Genomic DNA, 22,324 nt, shown 5'->3' on the forward strand with positions numbered 1-22,324 from the left:
TTCCATAGTAGTAATAGTATAATTAAAATGAATTAACTTGTGGTAGAAAAATTGGTTGTGACTTTTGTTTTATAGTAACTTTTTTTTTTCTAAGCAAGTGTCTTTCTCTGCCACTATTTTCTATTGTTTTCCATCACTTTTTCTAGTTATTCCTTGTACTGATCCTGTGCTGTATATGTTTCATTACTCATCATGGAAGATGGTATTTTCTCTAACAACTATGTGTGGGAGGTCTGTGTTGTACAGATTTCCTGTTCCAGGTGTATTTGAATATTGTGTGTGTGTGTGTGTGTGTGTGTGTGCGCCTGACTGTCCCTTACCCCTAATGTAGATAGATAAGTGTAGGGTTTTTTGAAATGCAAAGACTTTTCCCTCCTCCACAGCCACAAAAACAGACAGCCTCTTGCAAACAAGGCTTACCTATGTGATTCTCTCCCTGTAACCTCAGCTCCTCTGTTTCCTGAAAGGAACCCAGGTCTAGGGAGTTCTGGCAACTGCCGAGATTTAGATTTTTCACCTGTGGGTTCTCTCACCTAGAGATGACTTGTTTCTGGCTCTTTTGAGCTCTTTACCTGTGGTGTTTCTCTCTGCTTCTTATGCATCCCTTTGCCTGGACCCACTGCTTCTGGCAGCCCTTCCATCAGTTTTGCAGTTTGGAATTTTTGCTGTCTTTTAGTTTTGCTGAAAATGGAGTTTGTAGCTACATTTCTCATTCACGTTTTCACTTCTGAGAGCAATGTATGAATATCCCTTTTTCTCTACATGCCCTCAATAAATATTTAAATCAGTTAGTTCTGATTTATATTATTTTCCTTATCAGTCTTGAGATAATTTCCTCCTTTGCTGCAAAGTGATGTCATGAAGACGTGGGCAGAGAGAGAGTCAGAAACAAAAGCCATGGTATCAGATGGTCTCCCATATGGAGTTTTGGGAGCATTTATTCAGCAAATACTTTTTCAGGTACTTACTATATGTGCAAAAACTGTACAAGGCACTAGTCAAATTTTAAAATATATAAATATGCCCATACAAGCACACTGTCCAGATGGGCATAAATTGTATCCCAATATCTCTATTTAGAAAGGCCTAGAATCTGCTTCCTCTTAATGTGTGACTTCTTGAAATCTCAGTTTCCTCATCTAAAAAATGGTTTTGATGATACTACCCACCCTTGTGATTGTTCTGGAAATTATACAAATTGATGCCTGTTAACCACTTAGCACAATGTCTGGCACAGAGCAAGTCCTCACAATAAATAAACAGAAGGATTGTATTATTATTATTATTACTATTATTAAAGATTTATATATGAAAGTAGTGGATAATAAGATTAGACTGGTAGGTAGGGGTCAGAATGGAGAAGACCCCATTAAGAAATTTCATCTTTAGGCTTCCCTGGTGGCGCAGTGGTTGGGGGTCCGCCTGCTGATGCGGGGGACACGGGTTCGTGCCCCGGTCCAGGAGGATCCCACGTGCTGTGGAGCGGCTGGGCCCGTGGGCCATGGCCGCTGGGCAATATCAAAAAAAAAAAAAAAAAAAAAAAAAAGAAATTTCATCTTTAGACTATGGATTCTCCACAGAGAATGACATGATGAAAATGGTGTTTTAGGAAGATTTTCTGGTCAGTCATTAATCTGTGGATAAACGAGGGAATGAAGAGGCTAGCAGCAAAAAGACTGAGTAGGAGGTATATCAGTTAAATGTTTCTTCGATACAGCAGGGGTTGAGATATTTTTAAAGGACACAGCATTGGCACTGACCAGGTAAGAGGCATCTGAGTCATCAGAAAGGATGTTGGCTGTAACTCTTACCACTGCACCGCGCATACGAGCCAAACGGCAGCCCTATCCCTGAGTGAGAGAGTCCATTCCTGAAAATGTTATTAACTCACATAAAAAGAAATCTGGAAGAAGATGCTTCTAGGGTTGGTTAATTGTGCCAACCAGCAGAAATGCCAGGGCCCACTCACATCCCTCAGAACCTGCCTTTCCACACACCCTGATCAAAGGGGGCCTCTGGTGGCCCCTGTCTGCAGCGTCTCTCTGCCCCAGGAGCTGTCTCCTCCCATAGGAGGGCAGGCGGGAAGTTCCAGGGAGGTGACACCGGGGGCAGTGCTCCAGCAATGCCTCAGGGGGGTTGATGGATAGAACTCAGGTTTCCTCACCACTTGGGTAGGACAACTCTGAGAGGTGTCCTACACATTGTCCCCGAGGTCCCCAGCAGGACTGAGGCTCAGTGACCAGCAGCGAAACCTGCTCCTTAAGGCACACTGTGCTGACTCCCTTCCTTCCCCTAGCATTCCCCACTTCCCTACTGACATTTCCTGAGATCACTCCCCATAAATGTCTTCAACTTAAATATTTTTCTCAGGATGGTTTTCTTGAGGAGACAGTGCATAGACTTTCAACCTGGGGTTTGTCCCAAAGGCATTCTTCTCATTTTATCAGAGAAAAAAGTACTTTTCAGAAGGCCCACAACATCTCTCTGTGTATGTCACTGGCCCGCAATGGAGTCACATGTCCCTGCCCAACCGTAAAGTAATTACAAAGGGAATGAGATGAACACGATGCACTTAGGCCAGTCATGACTCACATCCTGGGGCACAATACAGCAGACACTTGAGTACCATTGGAGTTAGGTTATCAAGGAAGAATGATTGATGGGCAAGCTCCACAGTCTTCCTGGAAAAGGCTTCTCTGATATGTGGGCACGAGGCGATAAGAACATCCACCGTGACATTGGCAGTGAAAACCTGCATCTGAAGCTTGGACTGGAGTCATCACCCAGTGAATTCTGAGCCTTTCATCTTCCTTTAGAAAAAAGTGAGAAGTTTTATTAGCCTTCAACTCTGTGATAAACCTACCATGAGTCTGATCTGTGTATTTCTTACATGTAATGGGCTTAATATTGATACACCTTCATCATCCACTAGGAATAACATTTTTCATAATGATCGGGTATTCACACCACCTTTCCTTTCATTGATCTGAGTGCTCAGATCTACATTAGAACCACTTAGGAGTAGATGTGCCACACGGCAGCCTTTGATTATACCGTGAAGTATCAAGTATCCCTACATGCTTCCACATTATTACACCTAACATGGGCATAGAATGGCTGCCTAGAAAGCATTTATTCATATCCAGACAGTCTATGTGGCCAAGACAGCTAATGATTGATAACTCAGGCCACAAAGGGTCTTTGGAAACAAAATCTAGAGTTTACTCTTGTTTCGTACGAATGTCTAATGAAAAGACCGAAGATTCCTCATCAGCCTTCTCTTGACAGCCAGGAGCTGTTTCCAGGCAGACCTTGTGCCTCAGTGCAGGAACTTTGCTGTCATTTTGCTCACTTAACTTTTCCTAAATCCCAGGCAACTGCACCATTCACCGAGATTATCTCCCAAAGGGGAGACCCCTCTGAGGAGGACACAGAGAGAGAACTCCCCCTGGGCTGAGCCTGTCAGACACTTCACGGCAGATGGGGAAGAGAGAAGAGTGAGTGCTTGGGACGTGGAGCTGTCCCGTCAGCAAGGACTTGAGCCCAGCTGCTGGTGCTGCCTGTGGTACGTGAAGCACAAGGTCATGGAGTTTGCCTTCAGCTGGCACTCTTTTATCTTTGTTGGCATGGAAATAAATTGGTTTCACTTTTTATTTCCTCTGTAAAAGTCCTTTAAATTCTAACAAACTCATGGAGCCAATTCCTCTTGCCACCCCAATCCAAGCCCATTAACACCCACTCTGCTTTTCATCATAACCTGTGTCCCTTTCCAAGCTGAGCAATCATTCACGTTCAGTTTGTCCTGTAGGAGGAAAGACCCAAAGGTGTCTGATAATTCCTGGTTGAGACAGAGATTCAGGGAGGATGTCAGGCAGTTGAGAACACTTCAGAGACTGTGTGCCTGTCAATCTCAGCCTTTGGGATGACAGCCAGGAAGATGGGCCATTAGCAGGAAACTGCCTTTCGACCTTCACTAATGGCGGGCACTGCAGAAGTGGGGGGCGTGGTGAGCCCCATCCTTACAAACAAATGCTGAAGGCCCTCCACAAAGGAAAAAGAAGCAGCTGAAGCTTCCAGCTGCCATCTCACCGAATAGTCAGGCATTGCACAGGGGAAGACTTAAAGGACTTTGAAGCTTTTTCTCAATGCTGTATTTTCCCTACATTTGTTATTTTATCTCCTGTTTTTGCATGATATTAACAGGAAAACCCAATATGAAAGATACCTGTGGTCCCAAATCAGGAAATGGAGTGAGGCAGAGCAGAAGGACTGGGTCCCACTGACAGCTGGTTTCAGGAGGAACAGAAACCAAGGAATAGAGTGAGTAATAGCTCTAAGAAGAGAGTAAGTCAAACTGGGGCATTTCTGGGAAGACAAAGTAAGTGGAGGAAGATGTCCTTGACTTCAGATAGGTCTATGGAAGTCAGACCAAAACCAGAACTCTAGGAATCACTGTGTCAATAGGAGCTGCATGAGTTTTTAAGTCTAGATCTATATCATCCAACACAGTAACCAGTCACCACGTGGCTACTGAGCACTTGAAATGTAGCTGCTTAGAACTGAGATATACATCCGATTTTGAAGACTTCATATGAAAAATACATATATATTTTTTTGATGCACATTAGTTTTTTACATTGCATAGACAGCAATCGTAATATAAAATTGAAATACATTATTTTAATAATGTTAAGTAAAATACATTATTAAAATTAATTCCCCATTTTAATGTGATTACTTAAAAAATTTTAATTATATATGTGGCTCATATCACATACCTATTGGACACCACTTGTCTGTGTAGCCAGAGCATAAGTTGCCCCATTTTGAGCAGCACAAACCTTAAAACACATATTTTCCATCCCTACTGACCCAAGTATGTCTTAGAGCTATTTTAGACAATGACTAATTGACTAGGAGAGAACTAATCTTGCTTGCTTAATTCCATATCCCAACCTCAAGGACATGGGGCCAGGAAGCAGGCAACAATTTAGACACTATAATCCAGTCACATAGCAAAGTCACGAAACTCCCAGTTCCCTGAAAGATACAGATGAAGGCCTGACACACACTCCTGAGTTGTTTTGACAGGAGGCAGACCCCCTCCAGAGGAAAACTGCTGACCACAAGCACTCAAACCCCAGATCATCTGAAACCAGAAGACTGGTGATGCTTGAGACTTCACCTTGATGCCAACCAATCTGAGAACTGTACACAAGCTACTCACGTGCCCTGCAGCCCCCTCCCTCACTCTGCCTTTAAAACCTTTGTCTCCTAACTGGCAACTTGGAAATGGACTGAGGACATTAGCCCACCATCCTCCCAGGTTGCTGGGCTCCTGAATAAAGCAACTTTTCCTTTTCCACCAATACTTGTCTCTGAGTATCGGCCTTTCCAGCAGCGAGCAGTTGAACCTGCATTTGGTACATCTGGACAAAGGGGTGCAGAATTTCAAAAGTCTGGGTGGGTAAGGTCACCTACTGAAATGTGCCCTCCTCCTCTGGATCCCAGAGCTTCATGCTCCCCTGAGAAGCACTAAAAACCAGCCTCAGTAGGGCCATCAGGAAGGAGAGTTTGGGCCTGCCTGACAGCCAGCCAGGAGAGCTTTCATTTAATGCATTAATTCTTCCTCTTGCCTCCAAAAAAAAATCAACTTTGGGGGATGCTGATGGCACAGGAAGCAGGAAGCAGGAAAAGGTGTTCATTCCCTTCTCTGCCCCAGTTATTTTTGGTTTTGTCTGAGTGCCACTGTCATGGAAATTTGCATCTCCTTGCTGACCCCAACAGAGACCAGCGGTCTACTGCAATAAGCATGCCATCGGATGTGCCCAGTGCCCTCCCTTCTGCATCAAGGCACCAAGCTCAAAATCACTGCATTACTCACTGTCAGGAGGCAATTTGAATATCCTGGAAACAAGTCTGTTCTATTTACTCAAGTACTGAGGTTTTTCTTTATCCTATTGACTTATTACTGGAATTTGCAGAACATTTTGTGAATTCTGGTTGATTGGTAGGTTTTGGTTTCAAAAAGTCTTTTTTTTTCAGTTTTGTGTTTTTCTTTTTTAAGAAAACCCATTCATCTAGTTAACAAAAATGAAAGATTCATGCAAAGTACAGGTACTTTATCATGCCCTCAATGAACTCCCAGACTGAGTGAGATAGATTTGTTTTTTTAAAAAAAAAGTTACAGATACCATAAGAGAAATCTGTACAGAATAAGGAGGCACATAAGGGAAGGAGTGATCAATTTTCCTCTGGAGAGATCAGGAAAGGCTCTAAGGGCCTTGGATTTCAGACCCTCCCCTCCATATACACACACACACTCCTCCCCACCAAGTCTGAGATCCAAGTTAGTGTATCTAGATGCCTCCAGACATTTCTACTTGGGTGCCTCAGAAACATCTCAAGCTTAACATATATATGTATCTTACTTTTTTCAAAGAAAAAAAATACACCCATTCCTTCCCTATCATCCACAGTGCCTTCAGTTCCCCTGTCTCAACAAATGGCATCACTACCTACTCAGTTCTAAACCACAGTCTGAGGCTCACTCTTGATTCCTCCCTTTTCCTGCACACCACCCCAGCCAAGCCATCTAGGTGGCCTGCCAATTCATCATCTCTCTTACCCAGGTTAATGCAGCTGACCCTACCTGGACTCACTTCCTCCACTCCTCTCCCTTACAGTCTAATTTCTAGGTAGCAACATACATGACCTTCTACAAACATAAATCAGGTCCTGTAACTTACCTGCTCATACCTATCAATGGATCTTAATTGCACAAATAAAATTCCAAACACTTATCTCAGAATCTGCAAAGATTTCTTAAATAGGACACAAAAAATACTAGCCATGAAGGGAAATAAGATAAATTGAATTATGTTGAAATTAATAACTTCCAATCATCAAAGAGAATTGAAAAGGCAACCCTCTCTGAGTGAGAGAGGTAGTTACAAAACATATACCCAACAAAGGACTCATATCTATAATGTACAAGAACTGAGACAAATCAATAAGAAAATCAGAAACTATAGAAAAATGAGCCAAATACTTGAACAAACCCTTGACAAGAGAGAACATCCAAATGGCCAACATACATATGAAAAGGGGCTCAGCTCACCAGGGACTAATCAAAGCCTCAGTGCAAGACCACTACACCCATCAGGATACCTGAAGTGTACAAGGCAGACGGAATAACGCCGAGCATTGGAGGGGGTATGGAGCAACTGGAATACTCACACACTGCTGGTGAGAGCGTGACTTGGTACAAAATGGTGTGAAAATTATTTGGAAGTATCTATTAAAGCTGAACATATGCAAACCCAATGCTACATCAATCCTACCCTTAGGTACACACGCACACGCACGCGCGCACACACACACACACACAAAATCTATGTATACGTACATGCATATACCTGAAGACAGGTACAAGATTGTTGTCAGCAGCACTACTCATAAATATGCCCCAAGTGGAAATTAACCAAATGCCCATTAATGGTAGATGAATAAATAAATTTTGGTTTAGTCACATAACAGATTATTCAACAGCAATGAAAATGATTTCAATCATGGGAAATATATGATTGAATTTCAAGATCATACTGAACAAAGGACAAGAAAAGAGTGCTTCCTGTATGATTTGTTTGCACTACATTCAAAAGCGGGCAAAACTGATGAGTGCAGTTAGAAGTCTGGTAAGTGATTCCCTTGGCAGGAGTGAGGCCATAATGACTGGCAAGGAGACAAGGGGGTGCTTCTGGCTGCTGGCTGTGTTCTGTTTCCTGATTTGAATGTTGGTTACACAGGTGTGTTTCGTGTGACAAAATTTATAAAAATTGTACCATGGTTTATGTACTTTTCTCTATGTACCTCATACTTCAATAAAAGTTTTTAGAAATCCACACTTCCAACTACAGCCCAAGGCCCCACCCTCTCCAACCTCACCCCGAGCTTCTTTTCCCCCACTTTCCCTGCTCCAGCCCAGTGCTTTTTTCAACCTCTCAAATACACCAAGCTCATTGCCACCTCAGGACCCTTGCTCATCATGTTCCCTCATTCTGAATGCTCTCCCTGCCCCGCGCCCTTCACCCAGCTGGCTCCAATTCTCCTTTGCACCTAAGCTTGGATATCTCCTCTTCTTGGTCACCACACAAGTAGGTCTCCATCTGTTATTTTCTATCACAAGCCCCTGTTTCCTTCTTTCACAACACCTGCCACACCTTGCCTTATTTGTTTGTGTGTAATGTTGACAAGTGTTCTTTCTGGTCAAATGTTCATTGCACGAGAGTGCAAACTATCTGAGGTGGGCACCAGTCCCTCTGAACCAGGGTGACCAACTTGTCTGGTTTGCCCACATCGGTTTTGCTCAGTTCTAAGCACAACAACACAGGTGGTCACCTAAGTCAGAATACACCCTGCTGCCACTACATAGTAAACACTTAATAAATGTTGAACAAATGAATTTTTTTTAAAGTGTTGTCCAAAGACAAGGTTGCCTACTCTTACCACTCTTATTCAACATAGTTTTGGAAGTTTTAGCCACAGCAATCAGAGAAGAAAAGGAAATAAAAGGAATCCAAATAGGAAAAGAAGAAATAAAGCTGTCACTGTTTGCAGATGACATGACACTATAACATAGAGAATCCTAAAGATGCTACCAGAAAACTACTAGAGCTAATCAATGAATTTGGTAAAGTAGTAGGAAAAAAATTAATGCACAGAAATCTCTGGTATTCTTATACACTAGTGATGAAAAATCTATAAGAGAAATTAAGAAAACACTCCCATTTACCACTGCAACAAAAAGAATAAAATATCTAGGAATAAACCTACCAAAGGAGACAAAAGACCTGTATGCAGAAAATTATAAGACACTGATGAAAGAAATTAAAGATGATACAAATAGATGGAGAGATATACCATGTTCTTGGATGGGAAGAATCAACATTGTGAAAATGACTCTACTACCCAAAGCAATCTACAATAGGGAAGTGATATGGTAACATATGTATATGTATAACTGATTCACTTTGTTATAAAGCAGAGACTAACACACCATTGTAAAGCAATTATACTCCAATAAAGATGTTAAAAAAATAAAAAGTGTTGTCCAGATGAACAAAAAAAGCAGACACATAACACTTATTTTCCAAAACTGGCATAGAAAGAAAGGAAAAGAGGTCAAGATGGAGGGCCTCTGCACCCAGCAGGGCCTCTGTGATGCACTTACTAGGAGTTATTATATACTGATGCAACCTTGTCTCAGGCTTTCAAAGTTGCTTCAGTTGTTGGTTGGTGGGTAACTCTCCCCCAAGGCTTCTTTTACTGCCTGGAAGGAAAGCTGCTGAAAGACAAAGTAATAGGCACTGCCTGCAAACACGCTGGTCAAAACATTTCATTTAAATGATCGTCCTCTGTTGGCATCCTAAGGAAATGGAAGCCCTTCAGAAAGCTCGCTATTAATCTGTCAGGTAGAGCAACTCTGCAGCCTCCACAGGCACTGGGACAATCTTCCTTTCCCTCTAGTGTGTCCCTTTCAGACTCCAGTGTCCTCATCAAGTGAAAGCAAGGTTTCTGAAATTGAAATGATGCCCTGTGTGTTGCTTTCACTCAAGTCCTCCTTTGTAAGCCACTGAGAGCTCTGTGATGGCCTTGCATTAGCAGAACTAGTTACCTGTTGACCAGGTATTCTTGACCACTTGTGCCTGTGGAAGGGATGGGCCAGCAAATTCAGCTGAAATGAAAAGGCAGTGATTTTCATGACTGGGAGTTACAGATTTCGTCTGACAGGAAATCACAGGGCACATAGAGCATCCCACACACATTCTTACACAATTACTATGGTCCATTATTCCAACCTGGCTTTATTGGTGAAAGCATTTACAAATAACCATATTGTATTTCTGCAACTGATTCTGCAGTTTCTTGAATAAAGGCAGAGTCCATTTCCCAGGCACTAGTGTTGGACTCAGCCATGCAACTTATTTTGGCCAGTTGGGTGTGGGTGGTGTCATAACAGCTCCAGGCATATACCTTAGGAGGCATCACATCTTTCCACTCTTGCTCATACTGTGCAGCCATGAGAAGAACATGTGTCAGGTAGCTCACTGGTCCAAGGAGGGCAAAAGAAATGTAGAAAACACCTGGATCCAACTCATGGCTTCAAGCCAAGCTCCCATGAGCAAGGCCTAGATCAGCCAATCCCCAACCAACACACAGCTGTGTGAGTGAGAAGACTGACTGCTGTTTTTAGCCACTGAGTTGGCGTGGTTTTTTAGCCAACATTTTTGTGAGAAAAGAAAATTGAAACAACGAAAATGAGTCTACCTATGACTTGGTGCTCTCCTATACCCGCTAATGAAAGTCAACTTAACCATCCCCTTCCACAAGATCAGCAGCAACTCTTGGGCAAACAAAGTCATCTCAGACCAGTAAAAAATGATTGAGCATCCACAATGTGTCAAGCACTGAGAACACAGGGACGACTATATCAGTCTCTTATTCTGGAAGAGCTCATGTTCTGGGTGGGACACAGACACCTGAAAAACACCTGAAAACCCATAAGATTCTAAAATGTGCACTGGACTGCATTCCCACTGTGATGGTAAGTGATAATCCCATTGTCCAAGAGAGATCATCTTCCATGCATTGAGAAGATGCATAGCCCAGTGATGGGCAGTGAGGCAGGCACGGGGCCATTACTTTGCACCGAGCGATCAGCGCAGTGACAAGGGACAGGATGTCCAGTCCCTCCAGTCCTCAGACAGTGGCTGAATGGCATTTGGGGTAGTGTCTATATAGACCAACAGAAAGTGACTGTCTCCTGACACTAGGAATCCACTTCCTCCAGAGTAGGAAACAAAATGAGAAGAGTTGGTTTATAGTGTCAACTTGCACAGTTCCAAAGAGCAGTAACCTATGATGTCATTTAGCATAATCATCTTCTTTTTTAACAAATATATATTGAGGTATACTTTATTTACCATAAACTTCACCTGTCTTAAGTATAAATTCAACAATTTTTAGTAAATTCACAGAGTTATGCAACCAGGACCAGAATTCAATAATAGAACACTTCTGTCACCCCAATCTATTCATCTGCAGTCACTCCTGATTCCCATCCCCAGCTCTAGGCAGCCACTAATCTACTTTCTGTCTCTACTGATGGCCTTTATTGGAGATTTCATATAAACAGAATCATATAATAATGTGGTCTTTTGTATCTGGCTCTTTCACTCAGCATGTTTCTGAGGTTCATTCATGTTTTAGAATGCATGATGCATTTTATTTTTAAGGAAATTAGTTTCCTTTTCCAACTTCACTCCTGCCCAAGAAAAATAGAATTAGAACATTACACATATTTATAACTTTAGTTTCTTCAGCAATCAGACCCAGGGAGGCTGGTGCCCACAAGGAATGGAGAAAATATTGATTGAAGTAAAAGCAAGGTCAATTCTCCACCTCCACATCCCTCATCACACTGGCCAAGAACGAATCCAAATTTTCAGTTACCACAGACAGCATCAGAGTCATCATTATTCCTCATAGAAAATGAGAAAAATATTTCCCTGACCACAGATGAAGTGCTTCTCAGACTACTTTGACCTTGATTTCCTCTCTCGCTGTCTCTCTCTGACTCTCTCTAGTAGAGAAAGACAGAGTGAAAGTGTATATGTGTATGTGTGTGTGTGTGTGTGTGTGTGTGTGTGTGTGTGTGTGTGTGTGTGTGTGTGTGTGTGTGTGTGTGTGTGTGTGTGTGTGTGTGTGTGTGTCCTGCCCCCTTTATTGGCTCTACAACTTGTTTACTCAGAATTCTAGAACTTTTTCAATAAGACAGGATCTTATCCAACAGGACGATTGACCAAGACCAGAAAATTTTTCTTACTACATGGAAGACTGTAAAATTCAACCATTAAAGTCACTATTTGTAAATAGAAACTAATAGAAAAAGAGCAACTGATATCAACATGTTTGGTAAATATTTAAGCATTTCAGTTGGCCAATCCAGAAAGGACATGTTTTTATATAGTTGCTTACTACTTCCGTCAGTGAGAATGGGTCAAATCAGCCCCCAAATAATTTAAGGAGACTTTTCCTTTAATAAAATCATGAAGAGAACAACTTAAGCACTATACAGAATACAATTTTGAGTGTGTAATCAGCCAAGGGAATTGTCCAGTCTGCTTGGGAACTATGAACAGTCCCATGGACCAGCCATGCCCCCAAGCACAGAACTGCATTCAAAACTGCTGCGAATATCCTATGCCCAATGCACACATTCAGATGTTCATAGCTGTTTCAGACCTCATGTTACATGGCACATCCGTCTTGCACTCTGAGGCCACCTATGACATCACCACAGTCGGCCGAGAGACAATGTCACGCTAAACATCTCTACACGAAGAGGCTGCAACTGTGCCAAGCCTGATTTTGTAAGCCAAGGGGAAGTGATCTGGCAGTGCTTTGGCAGCGAGGTTGAATCCAAAATGATCTGGAGAAGGAGAAATCAGGTTTAAATTAAACAGAATTGAACTGAACAGAGAAAAGGAGAATATAGAACCTTGTGACTGTAATAAATCCTTCCAATTCAAGGGCAGGAAATCGTGGATGGGAGAAGATGGGAACATAACAAAGCCTCCAAATGCATCTGAATCACCCACGCTCATCTGGTAGAAAACAGGGTGTAAACAACACGAAGAGGATACTGCCTGAGGGTCCTTAAGTCACTTACCTCTCTACTCCCACAGCCTAAGCCTTGTAAAGTAAGGGCCACTAGAATTGCCCCACATTTTTAAAATGTGGATCTCTCTGGAAAGGGTGGAGTCAGTCATATCCCTTGGTCCATGGAACATTATCATGATCAGTTTGTACAAGGCCCTTCTCTTGTTTTATTTCTTTATTTACTTTTCTTATGACGTTTCTCTTTCCTGTTTCCTCCCTGTCAGCAGCCATTTTCCTGTTTTTAAGGTACATGTTGTAAATATATGCTGCTATTTGCTCTGCAGTATTTTTATTATGTAGAGATAATATTACAAATCTCATTATGTTTCCTTCCAACTTCTACTAAGAACTAGCTTTTAAATATTTTTTATTTATTTAAACTAAAAAAAAAAAACCAGTTCACCCATTACCCCTCACCCCCTGTCCCCCACCTTATAACCATCATTCTGTTCTCTGTATCTGTGAGCTTGGTTGTGTTTTTTTGCTTTTATTGATACATTTTTCTTAGATTACACATATGAGAGATCATATGGTATTTGTCTTTCTCTGCCTGACTTATTTCATTTAGCATAATGCCCTCAAGGTCCATTCATGATGTCACAAAGGGCAAGATTTCATTCTTTTTTATGTCTGAATAGTATTTCATCATGTGTGTATGTATGTATGTGTGTGTGTGTGTGTGTGTGTGTGTGTGTATCAATTTCTTTATCCATTCATCTGTCGCTAGACACTTAGGTTTCTTCCATATCATAGCTGTTGTAAATAATGCTACAATGAATGGGGATGCATATATATTTTCAAATTAGTGTTTTTGTTTTCCTCAGATAAATATCCAGAAGTGGGATTGCTGAATCATATGATAGTTCTAGGTTTAATTTTTTGAGGAACCTCCAAACTGTTCTCCATAGTGGTTGCACCAATTTACATTCCCACTAATAGTACACAAAAGTTCCCTTTTCTCCACATTCTCGCCCACACTGGTAATTTCTTGTTTTTTTGAAGATAGCCATTCTAACAAGTGTGAGGTGATATCTCACTGTGGATTTGGTTTGCATTTCCCTGATGATTAGCGATGTTGAGCATCTTTTCATGTGCCTGTTGGCCATTTGTAAGTCTTCCTTGGAAAAATGTCTATTCAGATCTTCTGCCTATTTTTTAATCAGATTGTTTGGTTTTCTACTCTTGAGCTGTAGGAGTTCTTTTTATACTTTGGATATTAGCACTAACTTTTTACTGTCCTCATTGCTATGTGTAGCTCAAGTCCATTTCTGCTATCCATAAGCACAAAACCACATTTTGTCTATGCATTCCCTGGGTGGTGGAATTTCTTCCAACTCCTCACCACCACCAACAATGCTGGGATGATAAGACCTCTACATGGCTCCTGTAGACCAGGTGGAAATTCTTTGAACTATACACCCAGGAGCAGACTACACGCAGACTTCATACCACCAAGAAGGCCAGAACTCACCAGAGTGGCTGCACCGGTCTACACGACCACCAATTGTCTCCCCTGTCCAAATTTTCTATATTTTGCCAGCCTAATGGATGTCAAATGATAACTCATTATTGTTTTACTGTTACTTTCTTGATTATTAAAAGTTTGAGTATTCTTTATATGCTTCTTAGCCATTTGGGTTTCCTTCTTTTATACACTGCCTGCTCATATCTTTTGCCTATCTTTCTATTGGAATGTTGGGTTTTTCTTGTCGATTTTTAAAAGTTTTTTATATATTCTAGAAATTGTCACTTGTCGGCTTAGACACTGAAAATGTTTTCTCCCAATATGATAGGTGTCTATTAACTTTGTACATGGTATCCTTAAACAGAAATCTTTAATAAATTCATAAATTTAATTTTTAAAAGAGATTATAAAGAGATATTGGTAAAGTTGGATGTTATCTGTTTGTACACTTTTTAAAGTAAATAACAGGACATGTCTCAAGCTAGCATTACCAAAAAAAAAAGGGGGTGGCATTTATTAGGACTCAAAAATATTCAAGAGCCAGGGAGTGGGGGGTCGGAGGGCAGAGGCAGGTGGCCAGAACCAAGGACTGGAGAGCAGTCAGAAACTGAGGCATCTTCCCTTCTCTCTCTCTCTCTCTCTCTCGCTCTCATTTCTATGTCTCTCTACATCTGCCTGGCCCCTCTTTCCAGATTTGCTTTCCTCACTCTCCCATCAGCTATCCCAAGCTCCTGACTTTCTAAGTCCTCAGTTCACAAAGCTCACTAGTAACTACACATTGCAAATTATAAAATCCTGGAGTAGGGATTAGTAGGTCCAACCGTTTAATCAATAATGGCAAAAAGATAGGGTCAGATCAATAGAGACGGGGCTTCAAGGGTGCACTACTTTGGTTGCAGCTCTCAGAAAAGGAGACTCAGGCCTGTGCCAACAGCACATAAAGAATGAGGAGAGACATAAAATTTGGTAAATGAGTGGATGTGAGACTCGTGTGAGATTTGTCTTAATACCTGACAGTACTTCCTGTTTTGTTCTCTCTGCTGAGACCAGAGGGCACCTGGAAATCAGTGATGATTCCTGGAGCATTTGAGGGTCTCACTCTTTAAGAGTGACCTGTTTTCCCACTGGTGTCCCTGATAGTTGGTGATATGTCCCAGTCAGCCTAATGAGATGTTTCTATATCCAGACTATATCTGACTACATCAGAGACCATATGTCAAAAACTGTGGCTCTTGGCCCCTGACTAAGGTCTGAATGGATAAAAGATTCCATTTTTCCCATGAAAAGCATCCTCTCTAAAGAGCTATCTGGTCTCTAGGGCCTAACTACAATAACCAAATATATATATTTCAGCCTCCATTATTCTTTTACAAATCTGATTCCACACCTTGTGTATATTACACAGCATGTGTGTATATTATGACTATTTTACTTTCCTTAATATATACATATATTTCATAAAAATAGTTAATATTATTGAGTTCTCATTATGAGTCAGGCATTGGGCTAAGTGCTTAACATTTATAATTGCCACTCAACATTTATAATCCTCCCACATAATAACTCTAGTCCCCACAGTGACTCTATGAGGAATTATTATCATTTCCAATTTTTAGTTGAGGATCCTGAGAGGGAGACAATTAAGTAACCTTCCCAGAGTTACAAAGTGTTGGGTGTAAAGCTCAGATTCAGATATAACTGGATTCATCATCACAACAAGATATTCCATCCTTACACACATGTGGATGTGTTTGTTTGATGTTTACTATTCACTGGTCTATTGCTATTATTACCTGCCTTAGGATACTAAGGCTCAAAAGTCAGTAACTACTTTCTATTGCTTTCTATTGTACTGCATGTCTCAGCTTAGACGTATACCTTTAAAAGGAATGATAAATCTGTGGATGAAAGAGTGCCAACAGCATATAATGCCTGATTTGAACACTGAGGGAAATCCTCTGGGTACAAACACAACACATGAGGAGATTTAAGTGAAACACGGGGAAATGTGGAAGGAGGGAAGATGGATGAACCCAGGCAAAGAGGGGAGGATCTCGAAGTCCAGGTGTTACTGCATCTTCTGAAGAGCAGAGCACAGCCCAAGAGAAGGAAAATCCCAGTCTCCAGGAGGGCCACATGGGTGTGCTTATAGCACACAGAATCATCTAATGCTTGATCGCAGGACTCATCCCTGACTGCCTCTGGGAGTTATTGCAGAGGAGGAGAAAGGATCCAGAAAGACCCAGGTGTGGCTCTTACTTCTGCCTATCATTCGTGATTTGACCTTGGAAATTTTACTTTACCTCCCTGCACTCTCATTGATTTCCTTGTCTAATCCTTCCCTTGAAGGGCTGTTGCAAGAATTAGAAATGACTTAGCATCATGGGTGGCATACGGGAGCCATTTGATAAGTTACCATTGTTGTCATCGCCGTCATTGTGAACAACGGGGAAGAAGATCAGAGGTCTCCCTGTTCCCCAGTAATATTTCGGAGCCTTAGACACATGGCTGGGGCTTCTGGGTTCCTGTGAGTCTTCTCAGGCCGAGGAATGGCCAGTAAATCTCTATTCTCTCTCCAAGAGAAAGAATGGATCCCCACCGCCCCTGCTCCATGGCTCCATTTAGAAATCTTTCAGATTAAAATTGACCGAAAACCCAATTAAAACTGGCTTAAGCAAGAAGGGGACAGTGTTGGCTCACATAACTGGAAAGGCCACAAAAGTGCTGGTTTTAGGACCCGCTGGATTTGAGGCTTAATCCCAGATTTCAGGATTCTTTCTCCTTCCTTGACCTTGATTCTACCTCCCATCCTCCAGGTTGGCTTTAACAGTGTGGTAAAACTTTAAAAGGAAAAAAACCTGCCTATAGCTACAGCTTCACACATTCTGCCCTGAGCAACACCATGAAAATATTCCTTTTCTGGTCATTCCTGGAAAAGTCAGGGAGTCACGCTGCTTGGGACACTGGCTCCCATGCTCATCCTGAACCAATCCTGAGACCAGGGCAAGGAAACTATATGGGTTGAGTTTAGGCCTGGGTCCCACACCCAGCCCTGGGGCTAGGAGTAAATTCAGCCCCACCTAAACCATTTGGACAGAGTGAGGTGGAGGAAGTTCCCGAAGAAAAACTGAAGTGTTATTAGCTGAAGAAGAAAATGGATGCTGGCAGACAAAAGCAAAAGATACATAGCCCAGGCCCTAAATAGCATCAGAAAAACAATAATGCTTGCTGAATTTACTGAATGCTGACTGTGCTGTGGGATAAGCACTTTTCCTTTGCGACCTCATTTAACCCTTATAATAATGATGCACTGTATATATTCTTGCTGTCCCCATTTAACAGATGATGAAACTGAGACTCAGAGAGACTAAGTAATTTGTCTGAGGTCATGACTCTTATAAATGTCAGGGTTGAGATTTAAGCCATTGACTCAAGAGTCCATTCCTTGAAAAGATACATGCACCCCAACACTCACAGCAGCACAGCAGCACTATTTACAAAAGCCAAGATATGGAAGCAATCCAAATGCCCTTCAACAGATGAATGGATAAAGAAGATGTGGTACATATATATATATAATGGAATATTACTCAGCCATAAAAAAGAATGAAATAATGCCATTTGCAGCAACATGGATCGACCTAGAGATTATCATACCAAGTGAAGTAAGTCAGAAATAGAAAAACAAATACCATATGATATCACTTATATGGGGACTCTAAAAACATGATACAAATGAACTTATTTGCAAAACAGAAATAGACTCACAGACATTGAAAACAAACTTACAGTTACCAAAGGGAAAAGGTGAGGGGGAGGGATAAATCAGGAGTTTGGGATTAACATATACACACTACTATATATAAAATAGATTACCAACAAGACTTGAGAGCTAATCCTTGGGCCTATCAGTAGGGAAGGAGGCAAGTGACTCAGGGGAGGGAAGGATTACTGCTTTCTGTATCTGACTCTGGAAACAAATGGAGAGCCTGGCCTTCAGAATTTTCCCACTGGAGAGATGAGGGGGGCAAAGAGAGTTATACAGCAGCCCCCACCTGCTGAGGCATCCACTGGTTGAGGGATGTTCCCAGGCAGCATGCCCAGGAAGGAGCGGGAAGGGCAGAAAGAAGCCCCAGCCAGGAGGGCAGAGCACAGGTAGAGAGATGGACGTGCTGGCGTGAAAGTCTGTGGGTGTGCACTGCTACAGGAAAGCCTGAGGGGTGTGGGTGGGCATAGACAGCATATACCCAAAACCAAAGTAAGCTGGGTGTCTCTGAATTGATTGAGACTGTTTCTAAGTGGAAAGTGGCTACAGAGAGAAATTAATTTGATTTATAGACAAAAGAAAATAAATTCTGTTTGCATCTGAGTTTATGGATGGAGATTCACATCCACTCAGTTAACAGAAAACAGAAACCTACTCAAGCTAGGACAAGCATCACAGAGAATTCATCACAGGCACACATGGAACCCAAGGGCTGGAGTCTGAACTGTATCAGGGCCTGACTGAAAACTGGAATTGCAACAGGAAAAAAGGCAGCTGATCTCTCTCAACACGGGGCCCCTCTCCAGGGTTCCCCAGCCTTGGGGAACCTTCACGTACTGCCTGTGCTGCTTCATATCCCCTCCCTCTCTCTCTTTCCACCTTCCAGTTTTCTTCATTCTGTCTGCATGCGGCCCCCCAAATGGCAACCCCATCTCTGTTGGGCAAAATTCTAAGATGCCTCCACGAGTCCCCACTCCTTGGTGGACATAACCACATAATCTCCAGGATCATGAGTGTGATGGATTTCACCGCCATGATTAGGTGACATTAAATGGCACAGTGGACCTTAAGGAAAAAGGGCTATTTGGGTGAGCCTGACATAATCAGGTGAACCTTAAAAGTGTCTGAGCTCCTCCTGAGAAAAATAGCAGAAGCATGAAAGGGATTAAACATGAGGGAGATTCTCCAGTGCTCGCCTCGGAGATGGAGGGGGCCACAGGGCAAGGATTGCAGGCAGCATTTAGGAACCAAGAAGAGATCCCAGTCAACAGCCAGCAAGGAAACAAGAACTTTACAATCACTGAAAAAAATGAATTTGGTCAACAGCCCAAAAGACCTGGAAGTGGATTCTCCTTCAGAGCCTCATAAAGGAACACAGCTCAACCAATGCAACTCCAGCCTTGTAAGACTGTAAGCCTTGTAAGAACCCAGCCACGTGGGGCCTGGACTTCTGAACTCCAGAGCTGCAGGCTAATAAATGGGTACTGTTTTAATCTGCTAAATTTGCAATAATTTATTACACAATCATAGGATACTAGTATACCATCCCTGGCTCTACACTATCTCCTAATTCAAACACCCAACTCCAACTATATAGTCTCTAAGTCCTAAAATAGTAAAGAGAATCAACTTGTTCCTGTTGGGTGAAGGGTCCACCACTGGTCTAGAGCACTGTGGCTACTGGCCCAGGCAGGTTTCCTACAGCTCACTCAGCAGTGGCTGCAGATGTACAGTCTCAAGCAAGGGGACATGGACAAGGCAGGCAAACTGCCTGGCATGTTCTGCTATCGCCCTTCCAACTCAGATGATGTAGCAACCTATTAGTCTAGATCCTGCCTTACAGTATGTGCATTTTCTCTCACCTGATGAGCCCATCAAAGGGTAGTTTGCTGCAGGGAGACAAGCACTATCCCACGGGGCAAAGATGTGGGTGTGAATCCCAGTCATTCTACTTATTTGCTGTGTGAGCATAAGCAAGTCACTTAACCTCTCGGGACCTCTGTCCTCATTTGTGACATGGCAGTCCTATATTGATACCTACCATTCAGGGCTGTTGTGATAATTAAATGAGAGGAAGTAGGTAAAGCCCTTCATGAATCTTCAGTAAGTATCAATTCCCTTCTGCAATTTTTAGTCTATTTTCTGTGTCCACCATAGCAGCTGGCACAACAGTGCTCTAAGCTCATTGCTGCATCAAATCAAACAAATGAAAAAAAAATCCATACATTGGTTGTCTGACTGGTGGGGCAACCAATAGCAGAGAAGTAACCTAATCATGACAAGCAGCAATGGTGTCCACAGAGGACAAACTGAGTAACAGTTCCCCCAGACGTGAGCTGGCTGGAAAAGTAATAATGAATAGCATGATGTTAGCATCTAGCGTTAATTGAAAGTATCCTGCGTACAAGCAGTGTGCGGAGGGCCCCCCCTGGTGTATCTCCTTTGAAGCTTAACAAGGGTCTCTCTAAGTGCCATCAATACCCATTTTACACATGAGGAACAGAGATTCAGAGAGATGCGATGACCTAACGCCAGCTTGGAAGGGGCAGGGTCAAAATTCAACCCTGGGTCTATATGACTCCAAAGTCCAAAGCTTTGAGCCACTCTGCTTCAAATTGTCATGAATGTGGCGACCCTCTGCTGGAAACAGTTCTAGCTCTAGAAACACCTGTGGTACCCATGGAGCCTGAAACTGAAAGATAAGATGTAATCCCCTTCATTGGCTGTTGGGCTCTTTTCAAATCTTTACATTTCCAAGTATTTTTTTTTTTAATCACAGGGCAAGAAAAGTATCCAAGAAAAAGATAATGAGTTTATGTCTGCCAAACAGAAAGTAGCTATTCAAAAGAGAGCCCAGAGCAACTCCATTTCTCTGCCAAGAGGAACACTCCATCAGTTAAGTCTTCCAAACAATTTCCCCTTGATTTTCAGCTGTTTAAAAAATAAAGACAAAATGAGAAACTGTTGTTTTCTGGTGTTGGAAGCTAAGAGTCTCTGATTTTTGTCTTTGTTTTTTAGCAGAACTGAGACCTCCCAAGTGGCTAAAAGTTCTCTGCACAGCTTGGGGTATCAGAAAAACACCTGGGTTGCCCTTGACAAACATGATTGCCCTTGGGAATGTGATATTCCGATTTATTGATTCCACACCCAGATGGTGCAGGCCCTCTACTCTCCACCATGTAAGAGTCACAGTGCAGGAGAGCAAGCCCAGACTGTCACAATACCCCCAGGCTCACTTTGATAGTTTTAATAAGCTTGTCCATTCCCCATTTAAGAGTGAGCCATTATTGCTCAAGCCTTTTCAAGTCAGCTTGAAATTCACCTTGGCAAGGATCCTGTCCTTTTGGACACTTCCCCCTGGCTTTTCAAACTCAGTAAAAGGAATTGAGACCTAGTGGGAAATGCCTGCCTGTCTAGAGTCTATACAAAATCTCCCACAGGGCTGCCCTGGCTCTGAGCTAATTGGGCTGTTTGATTCTACAACAGTATCAGGAAAAACTAAGGGTGACTCTACACCAGCCTCCGTGCCCCTGTCTCTGAGAGTTCAGAGGGTCTGTGGAAATCAGAGAACATGATGAATCACAGAATATTATTTGCTTCCATGGGTACCTGGGGTGTACTTTTGAACCCCAGGCCCCATCGAAATAAAATGCTGCTTATTCGTATGATACATTGACAAATAGCAATATTAAACAGATGCAAAAGTTACAGACCCCCTTCCTCTGCACTGTGCCTTGTCTACATGGCAAATTCCTGTTCAAACTTCAAACTCACTCCATCCTAAAGTCACCCCTTCCCCAGGAGGTCTTCCCTGAGCCCAACTTAGCCCGGCACCATGCTCCCTCCCCTGTGCTCTTCAGCACCAATGACACATTGACACTGGCCATTAGAGTCTGTGAAATGACAAACTGGCGACCCCCAATAACCAAGCCTGTGAGTGCAGGACCCCCTGTTATGTAGAAAAGACCCTGTTGCACAGACCTACTAGAGAATGGACTTGAGGATATGGGGAGGGGGACGGGTAAGCTGTGACAAAGCGAGAGAAAGACATGGACATATATACACTACCAAACGTAAAATAGATAGCTAGTGGGAAGCAGCCCCATAGCACAGGGAGATCAGTTCGGTGCTTTGTGACCACCTGGAGGGGTGGGATAGGGAGGGTGGGAGGGAGGGAGACGCAAGAGGGAAGAGATATGGGAACATATGTATATGTATAACTGATTCACTTTGTTATAAAGCAGAAACTAACACACCATTGTAAAGCAATTATACTCCAATAAAGATGTAAAAAAAAAAAAAAAAGACCCTGTTGTATAGAAAAGTGCTCTTCAAGGTATGGTTCATGAACTCGGCAAGCCCACACAAGT

The sequence above is a fragment of the Neophocaena asiaeorientalis genome, unplaced genomic scaffold (genome assembly GCF_003031525.2).
Source record: "Neophocaena asiaeorientalis asiaeorientalis breed wild unplaced genomic scaffold, Neophocaena_asiaeorientalis_V1.1 scaffold332, whole genome shotgun sequence".
NCBI lineage: Eukaryota > Metazoa > Chordata > Mammalia > Artiodactyla > Phocoenidae > Neophocaena > Neophocaena asiaeorientalis.